Genomic DNA, 18,828 nt, shown 5'->3' with positions numbered 1-18,828 from the left:
TTAATTCTGCAGTTTGACTGAAAAGAAATACGAAGACCAGCAGGCAATTAAAATACATAATACTTGATTCATAAGATACCAAAATGCCAAACTACATACTACATACGTCCCATGACACTTACACAATAGAATGACTGTATACTTTTGGCTATAATGTTAATAAAAAAGGGATTTATCTTGTTAAGTATTTCCAGTGCATCATTCTGTCTGAAAGTTGTTCTAAAGTGCAGCCAGTTTATTCATTTTCTGGATTCCAATACACTGCTTTTCATTTAAAAATAAAATGGTAACGTCTTACATTTATATAGTGCTTTTCATCTAGAAAGATTCCTGAGGCTTTCTCAAGTGCTTTCTGGAGCTTCAGTACCCACAGTGCTGGAGGAAGAAGGCTTGTCATGAATAAAATGCAGTTGTGGCCAAATTTGTTTATCACATGAACCACGCACTGTAATTTTCATGTGGTCAAGAGGCATGAGGCACATACGATGTGCCCTAAGGAAGGAAGGGGAACACCAGGAACCTGAGTGGCTCACAGATGGGGGACAATACTGACTCCTCATGTGTCCCTGTTCCTCACTTACGGGCTGGAGCCGAGCTGGACTGACTCACTCTCTCCCCAGTGAGGGGTTTGGGGTACCTAGCAGCCCTTGCACCAAAACCAGGCAAACTGATGACACAAGCTATCCCTTAAACTCCTTGTGAGATGTTCGACTCAGAGCTATTATTTGACCGCTGTCTTGTATGAGGCACTCAGTGAGGAATTAAGACACTAGGGTAACAGGTTGATCTCAGCCATCACTGGTCCTCAGATGTGTTCTTGGTGAGTCCTTTCAGTCTTCTGTCTCTCCCAAATCTTCCTCTTTCTCTCTTACATCCAGCAATAGTTTTCAAGTCTGGATACAGCCATGGTAGCTTAGGGGTTGCATGGCAATACAGTCATTTCATGGAGCACAAGCTGATAATATGTGTGGGGAGGGACTTTGCTTAATCTGCACCTGGTATGGCCAATGATACCACATAACCACACACTTAAACTGAATGTAACACCGGAACAAAGTAGCTATCACCATGAAAAATGCCTGTGCTCTTTTGACAAGCCATGGCAAGATACCCAGAAATTTTTAGTAGCTTCAGCAAAGTGTTACATTCCATTTAAAGGTGTGGATGTGCAGGATCTGCTGAGAAGATGGTATGTATCGCAGCAAAATAGCTGTCTGAGCTGAGAAAGGGTTGGGAAACACTGCTGTAAAGTGTCAGATTTCAGAGCAGGGACAACTAACTGCCTGTGCAGTGTCTAAGGCAACAGAGGTAAAGACTTCATCAGGACTACAAAGCGTCTTTAGAATACAAACGGTTAATGTTTACATACAGAAATAATATGGAGAGGTCCGTAAGGTCAAGAATGCAAAAGATAGGGAAAACCAGCATTCCAGCTGGCCTTGCAGTTCATGTTATTTCCTTGCTGTTTGCAATTCCCTGGTCATACACCATTTCCCCCTCCCATGCTTCAGATGGAGAGCTGCTCACAGAACAGGGAACTATTCAATATTTATACTTCCTCATTCATCTAGGCACATCATTGTACTGCATTTAATAAAAAAAAAATCAATTTTTATGAGGTTTTTCTCTATACAGTATCCATGGGCTCCACATACAGAACAACTATATCTCACAACATTCCTGTGAAGGAAAGGGCACCTGGGAAACGAGGCTGCCCATAACCAGGGCTGACACTGTGAACATGGACAACACAAATGGGTGTCCAACTTCTCACGCCACAAGTGACTTTTTGAGGAGCATGTAGTATTTTATAACATTTCATTTGTTCACAGCATAGCTCTGATTGCATATGTTGGAGCTTGGCAACAGACTCAAATTGAACCAGAACTGACAGTGGCCACCCATGCTCTGGATTTCATTGATTTGTTAGGTTTCACCCAGGCTGCCTTTTCTTCCTAGTGAAAGAAGAGCCGCACACAAAGACCTGAGCGTTCTTTTAGTACGTACCTGCACCCCAGATTTCAGCCTTGCCCCACAGAAAACATATTTCTCCTTACCCACTCACTCCCCTTAACCACTCTGGGGCAGTGGGTTATTTAGGACCGATTCGGTGGAAACAGCACCATCTACTGAGCACCCAGTACCCTTCCTGCAGGGACTTCTTGGGGGTTTTTGGAGGGGAAGGGTCTGTCTCCACAGCCCAAGCGACACTGAATGCTCAGCTCAAGTTACTGAGCTCTTGAAATCAGTCTGGAGCTTTCCATCCCTGGGATGGCTCAAGTTGCTTCTGTCACTTTGCTGCGATTCAGGTCATCTGCTCTGAAGAAATCCTAGCGATAAATATACAAAAGAAATCAATTCAATCCAAGTATGTACATCAACGTATAAGGACACATTTCACCCCCAGAGGTCTTTCTTTTTTGGGGGTTCATTCCCAAAGTGTGCACGCTGTGCTGTGTCCCAGGCTCCCTGTCGCGTCTCCATCACACAGTACTCGCTATGAAACAGATTTTGGGACGTGCTGAGGCACATTTTGGCCGGCTGGCTGTGATTTCTTGGCCTCTTACTCAGATGGGTCTGCTCACAGAGTGGGAATTTTTAATCCCTACAGACTGACCGGTGGAAATATCCACAGCGGGCAGGGCTCCGGGCCACGGAAAGGGAGAATAAAAAACCACTCGGGGAAAGTTAAAGGAAGGCACAGGCAGGACATTCCTCTGCCATGGAGAGAGGGGCGGCTCCTGCAGGTGAGTGGGCCCACTCAAGAGGACCAACGGCCTCGGCGAGCGTTTGAAAACCGCCCGCGGGCACCCCACGCGTGTTGTCCCTCCCGGGCCGGGCCGCAGCTCCCCCCCCCCCGCCGCCCCGAGGAGGCAGGGCTCCACGGCGCCCACCTCCGCCTCCACACAGCCCCTTTTTTTTCCCCCCACCGTTTCTCTCAGGATTTCCACCCCGCCAGCCCACCCCCCCCAAGCCCGGATTTTTCCACGCCTGACAACAAAGGAGGCGGCCGGGCGGCCTCGGCGGTGACTCAGCGGCGGGCCCGCCCCCGGCCCGCCCCGCCGCTCCCCTCAGGCGAGGCCGGGCCGGCTCCGCGCGTGTGGCGGGGCCGTGCCGGCGGGCAGTCCGTCCCTCAGTCAGTCAGTCAGGGAGCGGGCGGGCGGCTGCCGGTCTCCTTCCTTCCCTCCTTCCTCCCGCCGGGCGCCTCGGGGTCTCCCTGCCCTCGTCCTCCCCCCCACGCCCCGCGCTGCCGGGCGGGGAGAGCCGCCCCGGCGAGGTAGGTTTTGTGTCTCCTCACACAAAGGCGCGACGCTGGCGGGGTGGGACGGGACGGGACGGGACGGCCGCGGGGGGTCGCTGAGGGAAGGCGGCTCCCTGTGAGGGTCCGTGGCGTGAGGGGGGGGGGTCCCATCACCGCGCCCCCTCCACAAGGTCTCGGGGTGCCGCCGGCGGGAGGGCTGTGCGGGGGAGGGAGGCGGCGGCGGCGGCGGCACCCCCGGGCCGTGGGGCTCCCGAGGGAGAGCCCCGACTCTGCGACTTCATTCGTGAGGGGAAACCCGGGGGGTTAATCGTGGCTCTGCAAAGAAAAAAGGGAGGGAGGGAAGTAGAAGGGTGCCCGGGGGGGCCGCCGGTCCCGCCGGCCGGGCGCCCGCCGACCCCCGCGGGCGAGCCGTTAGCCGCTTCGCGGGTTTCCCCCTGGCTCGCCGGCGCTGTGGAGCCGGTGGGGCTGCCGGCTTCGGCTTGCCGGTTTCGGCTTGCCGGTGGGGCAACTTTTATTCTCCGGTGACTTTTGGCTGCGGTCGGGGCACCCCCACGGCATGGTGGGGTCTGGGGGCTGGAGCCTGGTGGGGCCGGGGGCGTGTGGTGTCCGATAGGAAGAAGAGGTGGAAAAGGAGAAGCAAATAAAACAATATACTTGTTTTATTTTCTATATGTCCTGCCCTGTAAAATGAGAATTCAGAGCAGCTGAACTTCTGTTGTGGAGAGTGGATGTTTCCTTACAAATCTTTAAAAAAAAGTAAAAGCTGGGAGTGCAGCAAGCGCTCCAGTGCGGTTCTGTCAAAGTTTCCCTCAAGGGCCCCGAGTGTCCAAATGTCCAGATTTTCCTACACATTGGTTTGAAAGGCAGTGCAGCTGGCCAGGGTAACTGCACGGATAAATATTTTTTGGGGGTTCAGAAGGGGAAGGGGTGCAGTGCAGGAACTCTGTGTAACTTTACTTGTTTGCTTCTTCCGTTGGATTTTTTCATAGCTTAATGAGTTCTGGCATACGTCTATACTGTGCAAATGCAGTGTATGGCCATGGCTGGTGGTGGAGCAGAGTCTGGTCCTGTAAGTTCAGGGCATGCTTGTAGCAAACTCTAGAGAGAGGCAGGAACACGTGAACTTTTTGGGTTTTGTTGAGAATTCGCATAGTCAAACAAAAATGCAACAAAACAAGGAAAAGATGCTTCTGTGTGAGCATAGTGTGGTCGCTGTGTATAGTTTGCGGTGGGAATGTTGTTGAATAACCCTCTGGCAGTGGTGCTGTGCTGCGTTGTGGTACATACATGTGTGCGCTCAATCCTGGAGCACCGATGAGGATATTTAACTTGCATTGACTTGTCAGAGAAGTGGGAGCCTGGAAGAACGTTGTTAAAAAAGGGAATAATTGCTTGTGGATCTTGTAGGCAATTTGAGAGGCATTTAAACTGTCTTTAATCTCCCTGTGATATGAACAGGACACTGAGAATCTCTTGCTTTATTGATGATTGTTTTCCTAGCAATATATGGACAGACAGCGTGTACTATGAATGTGATAGCTGCTTGCTTATTGTCAGTGATATTTGCTCAGGGACAATAAACAATTGTTTGCTGAGCTTTATTAAAAAGAACCACAAAAGCCCTATATCTCCTAAAACAAAGCCTTTATTGTCTTAAAGCAACTGTGGGCCAATTTCATGCTTGGTGTAGTTCCACTGATGTTGGTGGAGTTTTGCCAGGGATGATTTTGGCAGGTGAAGTGTCATTTCTGTTTTTCAGAGTCCAAACTGCTCACAGGTCATGTTGCGATTTTGCGCACTTAAGTATTGTTAATTCAAGTGGTACGCGGATGCTTCCCAAAATTAAGAGGTAGGAGGTGGGAGAGTCAGCTCATCAGGTCCTCTAAATACTTTCCCACTTGCTTTCTCCTTTCTGCTTCAGATCTTATATCCCTTAATTTACTCTCTTCTTTCTTTTTCAGTCTTAGCATCTTGTTTTCTCTCTTCAAAATTAAGAAGTTTCTCTGACCTCCAGCTCACCCTTGAGCATTTAAAGGTTTTGAGACTAACTGTATTGAACCCTACACCACCCCTCCACGACTAGGTAAGTGAGGAGCTGTGTGGCAGCTGCAGTTGGGAGATCTTTCTCACACATGCACATGCCTCTTCTTTACAAGCTGACTTGTGTGGTGGCTATGGTCAGTGCATTTGCTGAAGTGGCAGATTGTTTGACAGTCACGCAGTGGAACAGCCAGGCTTGAAAGAGACTGAGCAGACCAGGGTGGGGGTGGGGGAGTCACTCAGTTTTTACAGAGTGCCATACTCAGGACGTTGAGAAACAACTTTTTGAGAACACCCCTTCATAACATCAGTAAGGACGGGAAAATCCTCTAAAAATTGGAGCAGAAGGAAAAATGCGGGACGATAGAAGGAAATATTCTTGTTTACTAGCTGTGGGAAGAAGAGTGGAACTGTTTAACCAGTAATTGGCTTTAACAGAACTTTGGCTCCATCAAAGTTTCAAAAAAAAGATTTTATTGAATAAAACTATGTTATCTTTGTATGCAGTTAACAGTATTAAATACACATGGCCAACTCTAAGGCTGTTTTGGCACTGTGGTAGTTTTGAACAGAGCAAGTTTCAGTGCTCAGCTTTGCAGAGTCTCTGCTGAGCCGTTTTTGTATCTGACATCTTTGCGCTGTACAACTTTGGATATATTTGCATCTCATAAGTACACAGAAAGAGCATGTCAGACACAACTCACAGCTGATACCATTCTGACACTAAAAAGCAAGCATCAGAGAGCAAGATATGTGCACTGTCTAACTTTGCAGGGCAAAAATGTGCTTAATGCTTCTTCAATTCAGTGATCAGTCTGAAGTTTATTCTGGTTTGGCCAGACGTGGCATGTTCCAGAGTATCAGTGGAGGTATGATTTGCAGCTTAACATGATGTTGAGCCTGCAACTCTTCTGTGTTTACTTAAAGAGCATGTAAGTTGGGGTTTCGATGTTTAATTTTAACATAAGACAATGGAAGGATTCAGCTGTGGAAAGAGAATTGGTCACATGCTAACCTGAACATAGAGCTGCAAATTTGATAGGAAAAACGTTTTTTAGGAGAAAGGTAAATTATCTGTCTGGAACTACATTTATCGGTGATACTTTCTCTTTCCACATCTTGCATGTTCTTGTCAGGCTTGTCTCTGTGCACACTTCATTTATATTAATCCTCTCAAAACCATGCTGAAGTGGAAAGGTGCTGTGTCTTCCCGCTGTCGGGAAGACACCTTCCCTTTGCAGATGGGGAATAAAAGCACAAGAAAGTAAACGGGTCATCCGTGACTACACAGGAGGTGGGTAGTTGTGCAAGAACTTGAACTCATGTCTCCTGAACTATTGGCTAGTGTTGAAAGAACTTCCCCCTGCATGAAGGAGTAAGAGAAGAGGTATGGTATGAAAATCAGTTTGGTTACCTGGCTGTGTTGCAATTAGTGGTCGACTGTTCTTTCACCAACAACATGCATGTTGGTCTTTGTTAGATTATGAAAAACAGTCGGGTTGTGTTACAATAAGTGCTTAAACAAAGACTTTCAGTGTAAGCAGGAGAGAGAAAAAACAGTAAGGGACGTTTTTCTTCTCCTTTCTACACCTGCCTTTAAATAGTGGGTGCTATTTTTACAGATGGGTCTCTGGCTAGATCTTTGGGGAGGTCCTTCGTCTGGCCTGTTGTACAGTTACATGTGAGCAGGACCCAGCAGAAGAGAAGAGAAGGCTCTGCAGAGCCAGGAGGGTCGTGGCAAGACCAGGACTGCCTTTCTGTGAGCCCAGCAGCTGGGTGAGATGATGTGAGTGTGGGTCCCCACCCTGGGAGACCAGGCTCGTGCTTCTCTTTAAAGGTGGTTTCTAAAGGGGCAGCTGCTCTTCTGCTATGCACAGACACTCACGTAGCTGCTGTTCCCTCCCAGCTGCTCTTCTGCTTCAGGGCGTCGGTGCGAAGGGCTGTGTGTGTTGCATGACAGTGGAGAGCTGCGTGTGGCAATTCTCTTGTGGCAGAAATCTCACAGGGGTTATATGAGCAGGGAGCACTGGCATCTGCAAGAAAAGGAAGGATGTGGACTTTTCTTCGCCTTTCTATTTAACTCGAAAACACCAGAGGATACCTGCTACTTCTGTGTGTCATCACACGGGGAAAACTGAAGTTTGAAGTAATGCTTTTCCTTACAGCACTGTGTTTGGTGGTTGACTGTTACAATTGCAAAGTCTGTCATTGTTTAACTTTAGTTTCAAAACATGTTTCAAGCTGGCAGCCTACTTCCTGTGTTCAGGCCAACACTGTAAGTTTTGTGCAATGAAGGGTAGGAGACTCACAGGTGGGAGAGCAGCGTTCCCAAGTTGTGTCTATAAAAGAATAAGCCACAGATTTTGGAGCAGTTGTGTGCAGTGCTCTGTCCACTGGTCTGTATCACATTTTTTAAATAACCTTTGGAATCAGTAGTTACTCTAATTTTTTAGCCTGCATCTGTAGCTGGAGGGCAGGGTTTGCAGTGGCTTAGTGCAGTTTGCTTTGTAGTATAGCTCTAGTCTGGCTTGGAGTTAATTAAGTCTTCAGCAGGTCATCAGCTTGCTTAGATGGGACAGGGATCCTAGTTTCATGAGCAGAGGAGCACAAATGCAGTAACCTATGCCTTATTTAGCTTTATTTATCCTAGAAGCAAAACTCCTGGATTTGCTTACATTTTTAAAATTTCTCTGGCAACATGAAGCCAGAAGGTTGCCTTTTGTGCAAATACATGCTGTTCTTCAAAGAGAAGAATAGCGCAGTCATTTATGAACAGTGGGACAAACTCCTTTCTTTTAGATGAGATCGATTTATTTATTTTTAAATTTATACTGCACTTTCAGGCAGCGTATGTGCCTGCAGGATGAACTGTAAAATCTCTGTTCTGTCCTTTAGCAAATCTCAACCTCTTACATTTACTGCCCCTCTGTATGACCTGTATTGGAGTCCTGTAGAGAACTATATGTACGATGATGAAGTGTGAAACATGCTCGTGCTTTAATGTCCTGGATAGCAACCTTGCTGTTGTTGTGGTGGGATGGGCCTTATTTTTTACCTTGTACTCAGGAATTATTCATCTTACCTGTAAGCTAGAGAGCTAAAACCCACAAATGCTTCTGAAGGAGAAACTGCCCTCGTGTTTGACTGTGGTTGAAGCAGTCCCTCTGCTTTGTGGTATAGTTTATTTTAGGGAGGGGAAACTGAGTCTTGAAACTGTTTGTTATTGTGTAGAGACGGAAGCCCACATTAAGCTGCTTTTGCTTACTTGAATATTAGGAGTTCTCCTGTCCATCTTGGAAGGATGTTCAGCTCACCGTGCTTGTGCCTACTGGTACTAGCTAACTTACCAGGTCTGGTGGTGTCTGCTCTGAATGGGAGCCAAACACTGCCAGTCAAAGGTATTTCAATAGTGATGGCATTCAGTGGGTCTTTCAGTGGCGAGAAGAGGTTGATGATGGGAAATAATAGAACAATTCTTTTCATTCCTTGCCTGTACAGTGAATGGGTATTCTTAAGACCTTGTGTATATACACAGGCTTTTGTTGTGGTGCTAATAATAAAGCAGAATTCACAGCTCTGAGTAGTCCAGACGATGTGATGAGAAGTGGGTCAAGACCATTCGTGTGTGCATAACTGCCCTCCTAATCTAGGCCAGTGCCTGTGCTGGATGCTTCTAAATAAGCTGAAAAGATTTCAGGGGAGCTGGAGTTTATGCTGTCAGATGGGTGAAGTGCACCTCTAGCTGGGTATTGCACTTAAGGATGGGGATCAGAATGGATGGTCTTGAGTCACTTTGCATGTTAATATGACCATAGAGGAAAAGCTTTACTGTTTAGTACCTCTGAAGAGTAAGGAGTTTAGTTTGAGCCAAAGGAAATTTTCTTCTTCCCGGCAGGTTTAGTTGCTGAGCAGCCCTTCAAATATGTGCACTGCTCTGCTGTTTCAACTGAAATACATCTCCACTACCTCAGTTTCTTCTTAAGTGTCATTGAGGGAGAAGATGACTTTCTGAATATCCCACTGCATTGTTTCTGTGTCCTTCAGATTTGCTGCGGTAGTTGAGCTCCTTGGTGCCCTTCAAGGAAGAGTGGATGCCTGGGCTCGCCCTGAGATGCAGGTTGGGCCTTGGCTGTTGGTAGAGGAAGAAAGCCAATTTTCATCTGAATCCACTGGGATTTGGGGGTTTATTTTTGGAGAGAATAGGGAGGTGTTTGATTGGGTTATGATAATCTTCGCATTATATTATGGTTTTGTATTTTTTTTCCATCCTAGAGCTTTTCAAGGTAACTTGTCTTTGAAGATGAGCATGATGAGAAGATGAAGATGAGATGATGTCATATCATGCAAGCTGTAATACGCATGTTTAACTCTTATAGTACCTGGCATATCACTGCTGTTCCCTGAAAACAGTCTGACAGAAATTTATAGCCAGCTTTGGGTGTCTTAAGGGAATGGAGGAAAGGATGGGGAAAGAGTTGTGGTGGTTTGGGGATTTTCTTTGGGTGGGAGGTATTTTTTTTGGTATTTCTAAAAGTAAACCAACTTTTTCTTCCAAGCCTTAAAAGTACCTTTGAGGCCATCCTTCTATGTAATGTGCAAAAGCAAACTGGAGTGCTGTGGATTGTAACCGACTTCCCAGTTGTGCTGGCAGTAGGTTTTGCAAGGTGGAGAGATGACCTTTCGTAGCTGGCTGCTAGAGCAAGGGCGAGCAGTAAGCACGGCTTGCCTTGCTGCTCTCCCACGTTTCTCCTGTGTCCTTTGTCATACAGAGCAGCACAACGACACACTAACTGATCAGAAATGCTGAGGCGCAGGGAGTCTTGTGTATTCTGGGGTTATCCTGTACGTGCTATTTGTTACCACAGATAGGAACTGTGGGGATCAGGATGGCTCTCCAAAGGCAGTCTAAGCATTCCCATTACTTTTCATTTACCCATTTCTTCTTTCAAGTACAAGAAGGCTGAATAAGTCATAAACTTCTTATGCAAAATATGAGTGAACATATTCTTCCTTTTTCAGAAAATGCCTTAAAAGCTAGCTTTAGAATACAAGAAATTTAATGTCTCTGAAAAGCATAAGGCATGTATCTCTTGAGGTGAAGCCGTATCCCACTGAAAAGACTTAGACAAATATTTTTCTGAAGTTCCAGCAACTAGAAAGCCAACCTTGAAGCTTGTTAAGAAGGCTGTAGTTTGTGAATGTCCATGCCAGTCAGTCTCAGGTGGAGGATTTAGTTTAAAAGGCTGAAGCATGTGTTACAGATGCCGTTGTATCAAAACACTCACTGTTTTGGGGAAGCTCAAATCTGAGTTCTTGGGCCCATCTTGCTTTCTCTGTAGGTAGTGACTGATGAAACTGAGCAAAAAGAGAAAGAGGTTGGAGGCATCAACTGGCCCTGTTTTATGCTACATCTTTTTCCTAATTGTGCAGAAGTGCTGTACCTTCAAGTTCCCTCTATAAACCCAAGAATTTACTGAATGTGCAATGACTTTGATTTTTTTTTTTTTGCAATGTAATATGTAAACAGAATAAAATTAATTTCCTTGCTCGAGGATGTGAGGACAAGTTAGCACATCAAGTTAGAAAATAAGTGTGCCAACTATTGTTTTGTTTTCCAGTGGCCTGAGGGCCCTTCCTGTGTAGCACTGTCTCTCTAAAGAGACAGTCTCTGCCCTGAGGAATTTACAGTTTAAATAGGGAAGAGAGAGTGAGTGAATGGACATTAGAGACACAAAATGGTGAAGCACATTGGTTGGTTTGTGGGTTTGGTTTTTTTTGTGACATCAGCTCAGTGGTTTCGTGACTTGAAGTAGAAAATTTTTTCTTGCATCAGAGATCAGTTTTGCAGTGAATGCAGCTGCTTTGCTGGAGAGCCAGATTTTTACTGAAACTTCCAGTGTAGATGTAGCTTTATGTATCCATATAAAGGTGCTTCGTCACTTATGTTTATTGCATTGCAGGAACAAATTTTCACACTGTAAGCTGCCCTATAGGGATCTATATACTTTCCAGCTAGTTAAGGCCTACTTTTTCTCTGTAGAAGCGCTAAAAAAGCATCTCTTCAACCTTGTTACCTGTTTCCAGGTAACTAATATGATTAACAGATCCAAGACATGTTCTTTTAGCTAAATGTAATCCATTTGCCAGCTTCAGCCAAAAATATTGCAGGGAGGAGCAGCATAGGTCTATAGTAAATCCTATTTTCAAAGAAAACAGGACTTAAAAAAAGTCAGACCAGTACTTTTGGCTAGAAAATTTCTGCAACTGATGTCACTTTTATTGTGAAATTTTATAGCAGATGACTCTAAAAATGGGGGCCAGTTCAAAATGCAGGGTCAGAGATTGGTCTGGTCAGTGATGCTGGTATAGTTTTTAAAGGAACTGGGTGAAGAACTTCAAAAGAGGGGGAAGTATTTAAATCCTGGGGGACTTCTGTAGCAGTGGGCCATATGGGTACCTAAGAAGCTAAATTTTCTGCTCAAATTGTAATTCAGGTATCTGTCTGGTCTCTTCCTAATCCACTGCCATGCTTTCCTGTGGCTAAGTAGCTCTTCCTTTCCTCAAAGCTGTCACAGTGTTGCTAGCACAGGATGACTACAAACAGCATCTGCCAGGGAAAAGCTCTCATTTCTGTGGTGCTGAGATTGTGGTCGGCTCAATCTGTGATGGACTTAACTTTGCACCCAGAAGGATGCCCAGGTTTTATAATGCTGTGCTAATTAAGGTCTTGGTGTCTGCCATATGAAATTCTTAATTGCTGAAGCATCCCCATATCAGCTTTCAGTAAAACTGTTTTTTGGAGCCTTCCCCCCCCCCCCCCCCCTCAGAATTATGTATGAAAAAAGACTCTCTAGCTGCTGAAGCACAATGTTGTCACCTGTTTTACTTTCCTGTGTTTTATCTGTATTGATGGAGGGCTTTGTTTTAATGCTTAATTCTTTTGACTGCCATCATCTGGTAGCATACAGGGGGAGGGATGCATTTGTAATGCCTATTCTGTGCAGTGAAAGGCAAGAGTTTAGAATGAACTTTAAGGTAGAGGAGTGTGTGCTTTCAAAGAGCTTTTTCCTCCCATCATTGACTGAAATTGAATTAATGAAGAGTCCCATCAAATTGGGCATAGCATGCATTGATAAAATGGTGCTTCGTTAAATGACTGCTGTGAGGAATCATTTCAACCCCTTCCTCCCATTTTAGTATGGGATCTTAATCTCTTTATTACAAGTAACATCAGGACTAGTAGACTTAAGTATTAAAGTTTGAGCTAGTGGTGAGTTCATTTATTCCTTTTTCTAATCTTTAACGATGAAGAAGCCTCAGTTGGTTTCCTGTTCAGCTTTGATACTTCACAAGACTTGAGATTCATCTTTATTTTATCTCCAGAATCACACTTCAGTTTAGGGTATTTTTTTCTTTCTAATAGGAAGCTGATTAAATGACTGCTAAAACAGCCACAAATGTAGTTAATTTACTTTCTAAGTGCAGATGTTTAGAGTGCTATGAGGGCAGGCAAAGATTGGATTTAGAAAGCACCAGATTACACATACTAGTCAACAAAACACTGAATATCAAAGATAACTCATTACTGTAAAAGCAATGAAATAAGGAGCTCCCATTCCTACTGGGTATTTTCCCTCAGGAAGGGGACTGAAAAAAAAATCAGTACTCTAAAATACAGCCATTCAGATTCTTAAGATTAAATGTCTTTGTAATCAATGTACTGTTTCTTTTTTTTTTCTTTTCTTTTTTTTTTTTTTTTTAAACTGCCATAGTTAAGATGCTGTGAGCTCAGCTTAGGGTTATCATGGTTTGCTAAACAGGAGGCTTAGAAGCATACTGTAACAAACAGTATCCCTCACAAAGGAAAGGATATGAAAGCTCAACAAGCCATTTACAAAAATTACAATAATTTCAGTTAATGTAGTTAAACTAGGTAATTTCTGCTTAGAATTTTATAGAGTCATTGCGTATTTGAAGAACAAACTGTGTCAGGGTAAAAAAATCCTTCCAATATCTATGTGAAGTAGATAAATATTTATTATTGTCCTTTTACAGGCTGAGAAACAAAGGCTGAGTTGACTTGCCTACAGCTATAACTAATTAGTGCAAGGATAGATTTTGAACTTGGGACTTTGAACCAAGAGAAGAACAAACAGGAAGGAAACATAATGAAAAGATAATATAAACTTTGTATTTTGAGCATAAACTCACTACCCCGATATAGAAATCGTCTCATAAAGGCCTTTAGGCAAGTAGGCAGCTTAAAATGCTGCTTCTTACTGAAAACAGGATCTGGTTAGACCATGATCATTACCTTACTCGCCAGTTTTGTGCATCTTGCATTACCCCCATTAAGCTTCTTGCTTCTGAGAAAATTCCTAAAGACAAATTGGAATTCCAATTAGGTTTTCAAAGAATTGAAGTTCAAATGAGGAGTACCAGGCAAATTACACCTCATCTTGAAAAGCTGCAACAAAATCATGCTAGAGATTTCCTTTACTTATCTCCCAGATGGATTATTGGTGTGAGTCACCCGAAGCATTTCTACTCAATGTGGAAATGTAGCTGACTCAAGGACAAGTGATTGGCATCGTTTTATGGGATGTCACTAACTGCGGTTTCATTAAATTGCAGTTTTCCTCTGTGCTGGTCAAATGTTAGTTTTCATTACAATTTGGGCTGAGCATAGAATAAACATTTCTTTTTTGCTTTTCGTAAGTTCTCTGGATCGCAAGGGCCATGACCATTATTTTTTTTAATGTAAAGGATGGTGCTTAAAGCACAGTACTCACTTGCTTCTCCAAATTGCATGCTGGAGGGGTGGTAGCACTCACATGGTTACTGCACCACTTTAGTATTTGTGCATTTTGGGAGAACAGTGTGGTCCTGTTAAAGGGTTTGGGATGCCCTCTCCCCCTGCCCTTTTCTGGAGATGCATTTGGAAGGAATTTAATTAATTGCAGTACCTAGTGTTTTCAGTCAATGCCTTTGTGTCACTGATCAAAATTAAGACATAAGGAGTTTTTAGTGGCATTTCTGTTTAAGTTTAAGCAATTTCAGACTTTCTTTATGACAGTTTTCTGTTTCTGAACATGCCAAGTTAAGAAGCAAAGCAAACTTCTCTTAGTTTTCTGGACTTCTAAATGTCTTCTGTGCTTCTGGATGTTGTTTGAACTGGATTCCTTTGCCTTAACAGTCTTTTTTGCTCTGGTGCTTGTGATTCATTTAAATGTGAACTAGCCAGCACTTGACTAACGGAACACCTAATGTAAATAAGTGATAGTGCATGCTAGAGAATCAAAAGGTCCTACAATGAACCATGGTGCTCTTTAAAACAATTTAAAAATCTTTCTGTAAACCAGTTTTGAATGAAGAGCGGATGAATGGAAGTTTAAAAGCTTGAGTCATTGAAGTTTGGGACATTTAAAGCCTAGACTAGGTTTAAGTGTTACTACTTTGAAGTCCTTAATGGAAGGGGAGTAGAAGAACATTTTTTAAAAGGGCTTTCTTTATCTTTGCATAAAGTTTGTACTTGAATCTAGGGTTTGAAGTTTACAAGGTGGGTTTGGCATTGGAGCGGGAGTATTGACATACTATTCAATGTAGGGTAGTCAGTTTAAATCATCACATTTTTCTGTTGTCTTCCTCTCAACTCTTTAACAATATAGTCTCTACTGTGAATTGTGTGGTGTTTTTTTTTTTTTTCTTTTTCTGGTGCGCATTTTCTACGTCTCTTTTATGGGAGGCTTGAATTTACAGTGCAGTTCCTCTGCCCTTCGCTTGAGTAGTGTTTGTTAAGAATATGAAACTTTTTATCCTGAGCCAGCTTTTTTGAAGCTGAAAACCTAACTTCAGAAGTTAAAGGCCCTTAGCTGAAATCTGGCTAAGGTGTACACATATGTGTGCAGTAAATACAAGCAAGCTGCCTTGCAGTGGTTACTTGTGATGGCACCAGGCTTTCTCTCCTCCCAGCCCTCTTCTGGACTCCGTGTGTTGCTTTTCACAGATGGGGTGTAAAGCACAGGGTGAAGCTGTGTGGCTCGGTACAAGCATGTATGTATCTTTCAGAGCCAAATGACGATGCTGGACTGCAGGCGGGTCTGTGCCTGATTCTGCTCTAGGGTTGAACAAAATAAGCAAGAGAAGTAATGGAGAAGGGCATAGTAACTGGGAAGACTTTTGGTGATATGACTTGTCCTCAGCTGAAGGCTGGGATTAAACTGGATTTATTCTCATTGCAGCAGGGTTAGACCTTGTTGCATTATCCCATCTGTATAAGACAATTTGTTAAAGGTTAATAATTTCTTTTTTTTTTCCGAAAGTGAAAGGTACTTTAGATTATGGGTGTCACTTATGTAATTGACAAACAACAGGAAGTTTGTAAAATGACTGAAAGTGGTTCTTGCAAGAATCTGAAATTTTAATCACATTCATCACAGTGATGGTGTGTTTTTCCTAATAGAAGAGGTCTTTGTACTTAAAGCTGGAATAGTTTTGGCTTTTGGGGCTTTTTCTGTTTCTTTTTGGTTTTTTTTTCACTTTTTCTTATATGTGCCACAGAAGCCAGAGGTGTCCTACAAGACACCTACTTTCAGAAAGAATGCAGGCAGTTAGTACATTAGAGTTGACCTTTTCATCATCATCATGTTTGATAAATTTTGACCTGATCTCTGGATTGGGGAAGAAAAATGGGTCAGACTGTAATACTAGACTGGGAAGAAAATGACATGTGAGATAACAAAAAAAAAAACAACCCAAACCCCCCTGTTTGTACCGTATGTATTTCTGCTATAAACTGAAGCTATAAACTTTCTAGCTGATCTGCATGAGATAAGCTTGCATGAATCTTTCATACCAGCATCACAAGCTTGAACTCTTCTGTGCTGGATAACTAAATCCCTGTTGTAATCCAGTTCACATATAGTCAATGTAGGGATCCTCCAGTTCTGCCTTCCATAAACCTTGGTTTTGTTTTCCTGACAATTCATTTCCTGTTGATCCAAATTCTTACAGGGTGTGTTTTTTGGTTGTTTTTGTTTGTTTTTTTAATGTCCTTCCAATGTGCTACTTGTAACTGTTGTCTAGCAGCACGGGAATAAGCCCTCTCAGAGCCTGGACTCCTGGCTGGAGTCTTTCATTACTCAGCCACCAGTTTATGTAAAATTTAGGGGAGCTTTGTATCTTGGAGGCTTCAAACCCTTTAAAAATTTGGACGGTTTCAGCCAAAACTTATGAGGAGAGGTGCGAGTGCACACTTAAATTATCATATAAGAAATCTAAGAAGGTAATTTAACTTAAATACCTGACCTGGTCCTATATTTGCTTCTTCATTATGAAAAGGTCTTTCTGGATATATTTGCAGCTTAGCTTTGCACCGAGGGAACTCCCGGTGGTGGCTCTTGTAGCCCAGCTCTTGCAGTCCAGTTTTGCTAGAGCCATACTGATTTAATTAAGATGTGGACATCAGAATAGATCTTAGATTCTTCCTACTTTGTGTCTAAATGCTTTACAACATGGTTGTAAAGGTGCAAAAGGCTGCTGTGCAAGCAAACCACACCAATTTCCTTCAGCTCTATTTAACTGTCATTTGGTGGGGAATAGTAGATAACACTTTCATTCTTGCTAACTTTCTGACCAATGAATCACATGAAAAATTTTTAAAGCTGAGGACGGGGAAAAAACCCAATGTATTTCAGTCCATGCATTTGGTTACGACTATAAAGGCATAACGTTCATTTATCACGTCCTTCTAGAAGCTTTTTGTAACTGAATGAGCTATTCCTGTACTTCAGTGACATGTGCATTGCAAAGTCTTGAAAATTAGAATAGATGGGAAACTCTTATTCTTTCAAATTGTTACGTATTTGTAAACTGGCTTCAGGCCTTTTGAGTTGAAAGACTAACCACTGAATTCAACATACTGCTGGGTTGTATTACAGAAAGATAAAAGTTGGTTTTACATGAAGTGGAAACTTAGACACACTAGTATGAAACTCAGTAAGCTCACAGTGAATATACGTTGGCTGGTGTTGGGTTTGGTTTTTGGTTTTGGTTTTGTTGTTTTTTGTGTTTTTTTTGTTTGGTGGGTTTTTTTGTGTTTTGGGGGGTTTTTTTTGTTTTTTTTTTTTTTTTTTACAGTCAGGGATCATATTGTAAAGCGATTTCTTTGTATCAGTGGCCTGTCGCATCATGTAGGATCAGTCTTTGCTTAAATAGGAAATACTTATTAAGGAAAGCTGCTGCAGACCTGAGCTTGCGTTCTAACTGTATTATCTCTGCTGGCCAATAACCACATGTTTTATCTGGTATTCTTCCCACTGCACCAACATGCCTAGTGAGTAACACATGAAAAACAAATATAACAAAGTTTGATACATTTGGCCCACTTGCAGGGTATAAGGATCTAATTATTTTTTCCTACTTCCTGCCTTTTTTTTATTCAAAACTTACCTTTTTAATACAGCATTTCCCCTTAACAGCGTAGGCAAGATTTTTTCCCATTTCATCTGCATGTTAGTCTTTCTATGAGGATGGCTATGTTGAATGATGAATTTGGGGTTTATTTTTTTTATTTTTTTTTATATGTAGCTTTCTTATTTGGATCTTGCAGGAAGTTACATAGTAACTTTTTCTTTTTGTTGTTGTTTGTTGTTGTTGTACATAAAAGGAAGGCTAAGGACCACATTCGGGGGCGGGGAAGAAGGATGTCAGAAATGTACCACTTACTGCTATCAGTAAAACTTTAATTAACTAAATGCTCTGTCTGGCCTCTTGCCCATGTAATAAATAAAAATTGGAGAGACTCTCCTAAGTCATTATTACCTGTTATCAGAAATACTTATGTTTCCATTTACATTTCAATCACATAGTGAAGCTGAAGAAAAATTGGCTACCAAGCCTCTATATGCAAAGAAATCTTGGTTATTCAGGTTACACAGTTCCTTACATTTGCGTTTTTGCACTGGTATCCTAAAGAGTCACCTTTATCAAGCCATTCTGTATTTAAAATCACATTTGTATATACAAAAAGTATGGATCCTGCAGCAAGACTGCTGTTGACTTTGCTTGTAAGGTCTGCCCAGGGTTGTTGTCTTGATTTACTGCAATATGCAGGATGCTACCTGTGGAATTCCTTGGAGAGGAAAATTCCTGTTCAGCAAAGCCTGTGCCTTGCCTCCTCCTGTACCATTAATTTGGTTCCTGTTGATGCGAGGTCTTTCTGCAAGTGCTGCTCAACCCAGTAAGTCAGGATTTAAACTGTCTGAGTAGGTATTGGGCAGCTGGGCTGCCAATGCAGATGGTGGCATGTCTTGCCTCTCCCAGGAGGAATGAATGTCCCTGCTCCCAACCTGTGTGAGGTTTTGGGTAGTTCTCAGCTTTTTCTGCTGGAAACTGGTAATGGCCTGCCCACTTCTCCAGAAAGGATTGAACTGGTATAAGTGCTGCCTGCAAGTGGTTGTCTGTTGCGTGCAGTTACAGTGATGAGTAATGAGGAGGGAAAAAACAACTGACTGCCTTGCTTTACT

At 43.1% G+C, this 18,828-nt stretch overlaps 1 protein-coding gene across 3 annotated transcripts in view; it reads left to right on the top strand.

The window, feature by feature from the left end:
• Window positions 1-3,100: 3,100 nt before the first annotated feature.
• Window positions 3,101-18,828, top strand: part of FAM107B (family with sequence similarity 107 member B) — a 61,819-nt gene continuing 46,091 nt past the window's right edge. The window contains exons 1-2 of one of the 3 annotated variants that reach the window (XM_069801660.1): window positions 3,139-3,277; window positions 5,224-5,345. The gene's annotated coding sequence lies outside the window, so the exon portion shown is untranslated. Of the gene's footprint in view, window positions 3,278-5,223; window positions 5,346-18,828 lie in introns of all 3 variants that reach the window. The other 2 variants (XM_069801661.1, XM_069801658.1) reach the window with 2 other exon arrangements.

Source organism: Haliaeetus albicilla, chromosome 14 (genome assembly GCF_947461875.1).
Source record: "Haliaeetus albicilla chromosome 14, bHalAlb1.1, whole genome shotgun sequence".
NCBI classification, from domain to species: Eukaryota; Metazoa; Chordata; class Aves; order Accipitriformes; family Accipitridae; genus Haliaeetus; species Haliaeetus albicilla.
This window is presented reverse-complemented; position numbering and strand designations above follow the sequence as displayed.